Source organism: Labrus mixtus, chromosome 2 (genome assembly GCF_963584025.1).
Source record: "Labrus mixtus chromosome 2, fLabMix1.1, whole genome shotgun sequence".
NCBI classification, from domain to species: Eukaryota; Metazoa; Chordata; class Actinopteri; order Labriformes; family Labridae; genus Labrus; species Labrus mixtus.
In genome coordinates, this window is record NC_083613.1 from 10,910,039 (window position 1) to 10,919,605 (window position 9,567).

Below are 9,567 nucleotides of genomic sequence, written 5' to 3' on the forward strand. Positions count from 1 at the left end.
ACAAATAACCATATCTGGAGTCATGTTACCAATCACCTGATGAGTAAGTAAATAATGACACTTTGTTTCTTAGCTATGTTTGTTACCAACAACTTGTGAAAAGATATTTTGTTCTTTAGCTGCAAATGGTCCTTTTTCATCACATCTCGCCCTGTGTTAACCATAGACTGTATAAAACGTTGATGTAGTCTCAGTGATGCCTTTGACCTTTGAAGCGCGACGATGGTGCTCGCCATATTGGAAATGTTGTCTCAAACTGTCAACCTAGCAACAGCCAAAGACCCTATAGTTTGCCACTCGATGTTAACCAGCTTTTATCTACGGTGTGTTGTGAGTGTTACGGGCTTAAAGAGCTGCCTGCTGCGGCAGAAAACAACTCATTGACTCGGAAACAATGAATCAAAACACTAAAGTTGCAGGCCAGTCAGTTTAACAATGACTTGAAACTTGCTTTAAACACAGAGGGTGGCTGAAGTTGTAGGTGATAATTGTGAGTGGGTTCAAGACTACAATTGACATTCTTATATTACGTGTTACATATTTTTCTTTTTCACCACTTGATATTGGCTTCTTTACAGGGTTACTTGTAACCCCATGAACTCTGTTGATGGGCAGCCTTGACTGATTGGCCCTTGAATATTTGCTGTGCTCACATGGGGCACATTTCTAATTATGTTCCAGAAAACCCGGGCACAGCTAGATTTATTCCAACATAGAAATGGTGTTAATGGGTCTCTTGACTTAGTTGCCATTTATAGACTGCTGTTTAAGGTGTAATTCATTAAGACCAAAATGTAAACACGCAGTGCACAAAGGTGGGGGTTGTAGGTGATATGGTAATGCAATGAGGTATGTGTGTGAGGACGTACCTGAACATAATTTGATTCACTGTGTATGAGGCTGGGGCTTGGTGTCTGTGGATACAAAGAAGTGTGTGGCAGACGTGGTTTTGGAAGGAAAACTGAGCCGTTTGACAGAAAGCCTTTGCAGAACAGACTGACAGGTGCATCTCACCCCAAACAGCAAATACTCGCTCTAAGATTAACAGATATATGAAGTAACCAACAGTTGGGTTGACATTTTGGTGGAGCAATTGAAAAAGGGAAAGGCTAAAAGAAAGTGCAAGTGCTCTGACTCTTTAAGGGTTTTTTTGACTGATGAGTAGATAAAGAGAAAACCACAGAGCTGGAGAAAAAGTGAGACTGGCATGTATGTGTCTATGAACCTGTATGTACTATGTGTCTATGACTGTGTTTGTGTAATGTTTGCATGCATCCATGGACCTGTGTGTGTCTGCACACCCTTGCTCCGAGGCTCTGGTCAGACAGTGCATAGCTGTGGTGGGATCCAGGCTAAGCGCCTCTAGACTACAGTGAGTCAACAATGTCTGCTCTCACTGAGCGGAGACATGATAGGTCTTGTCTCATTTGGTCCCTGACTGTGTGGTGGGACACCCAAGATTGTGTTTGTGTGTGTGTTTGGTGCGTGCTTTTAAGTCAAGTTTGTTTTTTCGAGAAGCAGAATATATGACAGCAACATACGTCAGTGACTTTGTTTACACACAAAACATTGTCCTTAAAAATCCCTTCTCAATTGTCAATAAAAAAAAGAAGATACATGGTTAAAAGCTTGACTAGCAGCGCCATGCTCATCACCAATCCAGTCCTGGCTGATATTTTGTTTTTGGACTAACATCTATTTCATCTTAAACTGGAAACTTTGAACCTTTTTGTGGAATTGGCCCTCTTGTGTATGTTCTTCTCACACAGTTATTTTATCAATTCAAGTAGTTTACATGTAAATACTCGTATTTCTACTTTTATCTTTGAGATTTTAGTTGTTGCTGTGCGGGACCAGAATGTTTATAATATTTTTCTCTAAGTTTGAGCTTTTAGTTAACACAAACATCCAACCATATTTTATGAAAATAAGTAAAATTTCTTTAAAACGAGTAAAGTTACATTACTTTAGTTTTAGTTATATTGCAGGTGACTAGCAATCATTGGAAAACGACATAGTAAGGGCGCGGTCACACTGGCGATCCGTACCGTATCTAAGCACGCTTCACCCCTAAAGTCCAGTTCGTTTGACCAGTGTGACCGCTCCGTGCCGTGCTCAAGCACAGTACACTTCCTTGGCCCTGGCACGCTTTGGAAAGCTTTGGCTCGGTACAGTTCATGCAGGAGCACTCGGGTACAGTCTTTATTATGAAGACATCCAGAGTGTTCTGTCTGTATCTGACTAAAATGACTCAAAGTAAAGACACAAAGCAGCAGTCATGTTCTCCGATGTGCGGACGCAGACTCGACCGCGTGTCTCTTTTATCGTGCTTGAGCACAGTACAGGACAGCATTGCCAGTGTGACTGCTAAGTGTTGAAGCAGTTGTAATGCTTTATAGTTTCTTAGCTGAAGCTGACACCCATGCAATAAATACATATTTTCACTGAAGTCCTTATGATGGTAAATTAATTTTAAGAGTTAAATAACTGTTATAAATCCCTAAATGTAATGCTTGGTGATAGTAAGGTAAAAAAAATAATAACATTATAGACACTTGGATTCACCCATCTGGAGAAAAAAGCACACTGAGCTCCACTTTTCTATGTTTGCATGTGTCTTACAAAGTATTATATTTTGAAATGTCATTTTGAATTTGTCTCTGTAAAAGTATACATTTTGTTCATTCAATACCCAACTTGAGAATCAAAGCATTCAGTTGCATAAAATGCGACCACCATGAAATCCCTTAAAGGTGGAAGTTCAAGATCAGCAGCAAAAGTGTCCTTAGATGCCCTTAGATAGGCTGTGTGTTCTCACATCTAGAGCTGCATTTGCTTTTGTCTCCTTTTAGAGCCAGGAGGAGCGTAGTTGATATTGATATACAAAAATGGGTTTGGCTGCTCTTGACGGTATAAATTCTTTAACTGCATGGTATTCCCCTGCAAAACAACAGTTAATCATCCCACATTGTTCTAAAACTAGTTTGAAAAAGAAATTAAAGTTATGCAAGATTGTTTGAAAAAGCTAACCATTTTATGGTTTGGTGGTATCCCTCTGGAAAAGGCAAGATGTCTCGTAAAACTTTACAAAAAAAGAGAAAAATTAAATTCACCAAGTCTCTAACCCTTCACCACCTAACCCTTTTTATAGATGGTTGTCCGAGATTGAAACCAGAGGAAAGTGATTTCTCCTCTATTATTGAATTGTTTACTCTCACAAATCTATCTTGTGAACCATACAGACCTAGTTTAATCACACTCTAAACCGCCAGTTTTCATGGACACTGGAGAGTGTATTTAGCTGCGTCTGGTACAAGTTAAATGGCCCTTGTCTGTCTGGTACTATTCCTTGCAGTGATATTTTTTATACCAAATAGATGGGAGATAATGTTTAAATCTGTTCCTTATTGTGGGGGAGTTGAAAACCTATGCAGGTTCAGGCAATCCACCTGACGACACCTAGAGAGATTTCTGAATGAACCACTCAGGTAATAACCTCTTTTTAGATAGGAAGCCAATAAAGAAAAGGCATGCAGGTCACCTGACACAAGACTATTTAGAGTGAGCATGTAAACAAGCTTAGGAAAATGAGTCAAAGTACAGCCTTGTCAACAGAAATTAGATTCAACTCAGTAGCAGGCTGAGACACATCAGCTAGTATATACTGTATAAAGTAAGTGAGTTCTGTTGGAGAATTGGAGGTGATGCCCTTGAGGAGAAACTGCTAACTTCTAAATGAAAGGGTCATTTCTTAAATCTAACAAAATATCTTCGTGGTTTTAACATTTGCACTGATTTTGAATCCCCAAAGCAGATACTTTTAGGGAAACAATCCATTTAAAGGGTGTGATGACAAACCAAGCAGCCTTTCATTTATGAAACCTATCATTTAAATAGTATTTCCTGTTAGCCACAGGATGTGGCTCTCGGTGCTTTGCCATTCAGGCCTTTGCTGTCCTATATGGATTTCCGGAAGTGGAGTTGGTAGTCTTTTATTTACAGAGCGTAAACTGTTAGTTACACAAGGGTGTGTACATACTGTTGTACAAATGGCCTTGGAACAGAAATCTGAGTGATGTGTGCTATATGTTACTACTGTGGAATGCTGAATTTAAATCAAGGATATATTTGGTGGAGAGTATAAAGCTTTGTAACTAATGTCACAACCTTCTTAATATTTTAGCAAAATGTTATCAGTTAAGTTTTTTTGCACGTTAATATGGAGTCCAAGTACAAGGAAAAATAAAAAAATAATAATTGGCTTTATCATCAAGGTTAGTTTGCCAATTAGGTGATGCTTCGAATTTCTTTGTTTTTGATATTGTGAAACAGCCAAGACTCCAGAGAGCACAAAAAGGCTGGTAGCAAGATTAAAGTCATCAAATAAGAAGCAAAACAGGCAAGCATTAAGCTGTGGTTAAATTCAGTCAGAACATTGAAATATTTTATAACAAAAGAGCAGGACGGAAAAAAAATCTTCTGGTCATCACTTCGTCATTTTACCACATTGTACTTATCCCATTTGTTTTCCACCTTGGAAAGGACAATGTTTTTACAGCATGCAGGGAGTGTATGATTCCATTACAAATGTCATAACCACAATCTTGGCCTCCCCCTCAGTTTTTTGGGGTTATTTTTAGAAGGGTTTGGGCCACAATCCTCAAGTCAAAAGGCAAAAAGTTGTTTTCGTTGATGCTCCTCTTACCACTTCGGTGTGGTGACTCGTGATGAGCTGGTGCCTTCATACGTCACAAGAGGCCAGAGTGAGTAGGAGTAGGCTCCGAGCTCTATTAAGGGGGGAGCCAGTCACACGAGTTATTGGGCAATGAGTGCAGGGGACTGTCCAATGGATTCCACTCTCTGCTATTTTAGGATTGCAGCAGGTCTGTTTTGAGTTAAAAGAAAACCCACAGTATCCTATTAAGCATTATAAAGTAATTGGGCAGTGTTTACTCAGAAGGCCTACAGTGTTAAACAGGGGCTCCTGAGTCTCTGCAGATGCTAAACTAGCTGTGGATGATAGAAGCATAGATAAATTGATGGCTAAAACCATGCTTTATGGTTGCATGAATGGATCAGAAGAAATGACTGATGGATGGATGGAAGAATTCGAAAATGGATGGATAGATGGATGGATGGATGGATGGATGGCTGGATGGATGGATGGATGGATGGATGAATAGATGGATGGTGGATGGATGGATGGATGGATGGATGGATGATGGATGGATGATATGTGAATGGATGGATGGATGGGTGAATGGATGGGTGGATGGATGGATGGATGGATGGATGATGGATGGATGATATGTGAATGGGTGGATGGATGGGTGAATGGATGGATGGATGATGGATGGATGGGTGAATGGATGGATGGGTGGGTGAATGGATGGGTGGATGGATGGATGGATGGATGGATCAACCCTCACGCCAGCTTTTTTTAAAATCTGCACTAACCTCAAGTGTGTTAAAATAAAAAGCTAAACGTTTTATGTTTTGAGGTTCTTTTTCCATCAGTTACGTTAAACATAAAAAAACATTTATGTTAAGCAATAGGCTACGAGTTGCACCAGAAATTAAACAGAAGTGTCTAGCTATGATTTCTTGCCTGCAGCTGCAAGCATCCATCCATGCTGTGGTTAACTGGCCCACATCCAGCATCTCCACTTTATTTAGAGGTCTCTCCAAACCCAGTTGGACTGTGGCTTGGTCAGCTGTGTGAGGCACAGGCAGGTCAGACCCAACCAAAACTCCCAACTGACTGACAGATTGAAGTACAGCTACCCAAAGCTGTGCCTGTAAAATGAATTTAGTCTTCAAAAATAGGCTGTGTGCAAGTTTTGCTGCATCATTTGTTTTGTGCTTATTCCGGGAGTTAACACTGGTATTTGACATCTGAAACACAGAATCTAATCAACTTTTTTTATTTTGTACAAGGTAGTTTATATTTAATATTATGACATGAGGAAGAAGATGTTTTTTTTAACATTGGAACAATAAAAACCTGGCTACCTACCAAAAGTTGTAATTTCACAGAAAAATGTAAAGCTCGTTGAACATCATGAACTATCAGAGGCAGTGTGAAGAAATACAAGTGACCTGGTCACCAGAAGAAAATACATCAAATAATACTGTCGGCACTTCTTTATGGACTTTTATGCAAAACCCACATTTGCTTTCAATCACTGTCTTTTTACTAAAGAGGAACTAGATATGACCTATGACTGCAAACACGGCATGACCTCATCAAAAGACTTTTTTGATTCAAACTTGGCATACATGTGACACATTTTGAAATAGCTAGCACATGATGAAACCCAAAAGGAAGCAAATAATAAAAAATAAAAAAATTTGTTTAAAAAAAAATGCACAATTTTAATGCTGACTGTTCTGTGCATTTCCTCTTCTTTATAGTGAAAATGTCACAATAGGTCATTGAACTCATAACCAAGACGCTCACACGATTCATCATATTATAAAAAAATAAAAAAAAACTTTATGAACAAATTGGGACATATTTGAACTGTTTTCTAACCATATGACAGTTTCATCTCTATTCAGGGGAAATCATTAACTGATGTTTCATTTCTTTACGAACTTTTAACTTTTAAGCATTAAACAAGCACACAAAAAATAGCTAACATTAAAGTGTTTTACATGGTTTGACTGAGAGTGGGTGCTTCAAACCTATCCAGCACAGTCTTTCCTCTGGTTGGCTGTAATCCCGCGTGTTTTTTCCTCTGATGGGTAATCAGAGCACAATCTCATCCAGACACCTTCTAGTTCCAAGACAGTTAAGAAAATGTTGGGAAGCCATCCGCTGTCTGAGAAGAAAATGAGGATCTTTCCTTTGTCTGAGGTTTAGAGATGTTTGGTTGAGATTAGTCACGCAACCAACAAAAAAACAGCAATTGTCTTACTGGAGTCTGCTAATGTTGCAATACAGAAATACATTCAATTTTCTGAAAGCAAACGCTTGGTTTGGCCAAGTTTATAATTTTTCTGTTGAGCTTGGTCTTTGTGTTATTTCAACACTTTTGGGAATTTCACTATCCCTAGCCCCGGTGTAGCGCCGTGCTTGCTTTGCGTATCCTCTTAACACAACAGTAGAAGTGATTGTAGGCCACGAGAAATGGGAAAATGTTGGCTGTTTCATTAAGTTTTAATGCTATGGTAATCTAGCTAGCTGCTGCATGTAGCTTTATATTTGCTGGAGTGGACTGAGGATACTTTGATGCACAGTCTAATGTTAATCAAGCTGTTAAAGTGAATAATGTACTTCTGTTTCAATTCCTTTAGTGTGTATCAAGCTGAGATATTTGGACTTCTTATGAATGATACCTCTGCCAGTGCAGTAGGGTGGTAAATACTTTTACACTCATATCACTCACAGAGACATGTGAGACGGGTCTGAAGTCTACAGAGGGAACAGACGCACACAGATACACACATACAGTCCTAACCGGGTGTCTTCCTCTTAATATCTAGAGAGCTTGCACAGTACAGCAGTCCTGCTGACAGACAGGAAGCAGGTCTGAGTCAAAGGTTAGTCTCGGCTACAGAACGAAGCGGTGGGCACAAACTAAGATGGCTCTTTGGATAAAAGAGGGAGGGAGGAAAGCGGAAGAAAGAGCCCAGTTATAATTGCTTGCGTGGGCTGACACATCAGAATTTACAGGCGGCACTGGAGCTGCTCCACTCATTTAAGATGTTATTTAAGAGCTAAGAGAGAGAAAAAAAAACATAGAAGAGATATTTTGTACGCTTGTTTCTTAATCTGTTTTTGGCCCCTCCCTTTGCTTTGGTGTATCTAAATTTGTCTCCTGTTGCTCAAACGTCAGAAGCCAAAATGACACCATTATTTTGACTAGACTGTTTTTCCTGCAGGGAGAGAGGCCAGAGGAAGTGTAGGTGACCCAGACTGGTTAACCGCCGCTTCGGCCACGGGTTGGCTGGGGCACTGCCTCCCCCACAGCCACCCTCTGCATCCCATGCCTGCCGGGGCAACATTACTACTACTATACACCATGACCACATATGGCCCCGCTCCAGAGCCAGCCGCCCATCAGAACCTCGCAGGGTGCCCCCCCCCCCCCCCCCCCCCCCCCCCCCCTCCAGTGTAAACAGTCTGGCCGTCGACTCGCACGGAGCTCATTAAGAATCATATTTACAGGCCAACATGTGTATGTTTGTGTGTGTTAACCCATCTTGGGCCTAAACCAGCAATTTTGCACAGCCCTTGCTCTTCATTGTATGTACAAAACTGTGCATTTGTTTTGTTTTTGTGCTACTTTTCTCCATAGATTGCTACACCTCTGACCTCAAGCTGTCTGGGACTGATCAACTGAAGGGGCTTGGCTTACAGTCTGCAATGAAGTTTATTCTTGAGGCAACACAGGAGATACCACACGATCCTTCCTCCTATAAAAAACAACAACATAGAATTTGTTTGCCCGTATACCAACAACGTTGTTCCCGTTGAGACCATAGTGCACAGGGCCCCTTTCGAGAAAAGTTCTCACACACCAATAAAAATGTCCTCCGGGATACAAGCAGCAGATGTTGACATCTTTCTTATGTTGATTAGAAAACACAAACACACTCAACCACAGAGACGCAAGTTTGTCAGCTGCGTGAGATTACACAGTATATTTGGAGCGTATTATCTGGGACACAAAGGTGTCCAGTACACACTGCGGGATTTGTTACAGTCATACACATACACTTAAAAACACCACCCACCCCATTGGTTGTGGTACACTGCTTGAGGTGTTTCGGACCATTTCTTAGTCGTACCAACACTGAACTCAGGCTGTGGGACTGAGACATAACACAACAGAGGGTCAAACCATTGGATGATTATTTCTGTTTAAAACTGTCTGACAGCTACATTTGGGTTTACTACACACATTTATTTTCATTTAATCTGCCATTGGTTAATGTTGAATTCAGCCGGACAAAGTTTTGGGGTAGATGATTTCTGACCTTCATACCACAACTCAAAACAAAGAACAACCACCACACATCATGTCAAAATATTTATTTCTCACCAAACTTCTTACCATAGTAACAGTTCTGTCTTCTTGTCTGAGCATCACAACACATTCAGATCCAACTTTTAAAAAAGTAAAAAAATTCACACTCAAATGCAATCACGCGTCAAGTTACATAATTCATTTTGCACCATGAGGTAGCTGAAATGCTGAATGAAAAAAAAGCCCTCACAGTAGGAGCCTGGAGGAGAGGCATGAAGTGATGAGTCATATTTTAAAAGAATAATAATCTAATATTTGCACATGGCGAGACACAGGACCTGGTGGTGGTCTGCCTCTCTGCCGAACTTTCCATGTTTCTTCTCTGTGGTGATGAAGGAGTTGGTGTACAGACGGTGTCATACTTTCCTGCGCAGCTGCAGCGCTGGAGTTTTCCCTTGCGTCTTTACCAGAGTGACCATCATGATTCTTTTTAGGAGACAACAAAGAACTTTATGCAAACGTACTCTTGTTTTTGTGCTTTAACAGTGTGGAGATATGTCCAAAAACTGATTTTCGTGTGTCATTAACACTA